This window comes from Penaeus monodon, chromosome 25, assembly GCF_015228065.2.
Source record: "Penaeus monodon isolate SGIC_2016 chromosome 25, NSTDA_Pmon_1, whole genome shotgun sequence".
In the NCBI taxonomy this organism is placed as follows: domain Eukaryota; kingdom Metazoa; phylum Arthropoda; class Malacostraca; order Decapoda; family Penaeidae; genus Penaeus; species Penaeus monodon.
Genome location: NC_051410.1, coordinates 10,032,918 through 10,033,968, shown reverse-complemented (window position 1 = coordinate 10,033,968; position 1,051 = coordinate 10,032,918).

The window sequence follows — 1,051 nt, the reverse complement described above, 5'->3', positions numbered from 1 at the left end:
CCCCCCGGTCTCCACAGTCGTCAACACAGAAATGACCACATATGGTGTGTTATAGCGGGCAAACAATTCACCACGACAAGTCTTAATTCTTTTCTTACTGCCGTCATGCATTTTACGAGAATTAGAGGCGTATACGATAATTCCCGCAATCCGTACCTACAGCATACGTCACAGCACGGAAGGTATTTTAATCTGGTAAACTATTTACGGTGTATATGTTGATTGCAATCTTTACGTTCCGCCGGGAATACTGTTCTTGTCGTTTATATAACTGTGGATGAAACGAGGCTTAAAAGACGTTGGGGAACGTTGACGTTGACATACAGTTGAGGATAAAAAGTTTTTTCAAGACGTGGAATAAGAAAGGATGAAAAATACATACAGATGAAAGAAAGAGAGAATAGAATAAGGATGAAAGAGGGGAAAATGAGTAAAGAAATGGGGAAAACAAAATAAGGAAGAAAGAAGGAGAAAAGAGCAAAGATGCAATAAAGTAGTGTAAAAAGAGGGAAGGAATTAAAAAAGAAAAGAGCAAGAGAAAAGGTGAAAAGAAAAGAAAAGGAAACAAAAGCAAGAGAGAAAAGAAGAGACATGAAATAAAAAAGGGAATAAAGAAAAACATGGAAGAGAAAAGAAATGGAAGAGAAAAAAAAGTTAAAAGATCGTACAAAGGGGAAAAAATCAGAAAGAGAAATTAAAGAAAAGCACCAAAGAACATTGGAAAGAAAGAGAAACTGACCTCAAACGAACAAAAAAGCAAAAACTCAAACACAACATTCCCAGAGACCCGAAACTTTTCCCAGGTCTGTCAGAGAGCTGGTAATTACTAGTAATAGCCTGTCATTAGGGTAGTCGGCGTGTGCACGAATTAACGAGCTCCTTGCAACTGGGATAACGTCATTCGTTACCATTAGTCGGAGGAAACTCGACCGCACGACCCGGCGGACCTCGCGAGGTTGGCCTCTGCGCTGGCGGGTCGGTGTAACGAGGTTCATTTTGAGGCGACTATTCCTCCCGTGCGTCTTTTTTCCCCGAGGCCAATTTTCGATTA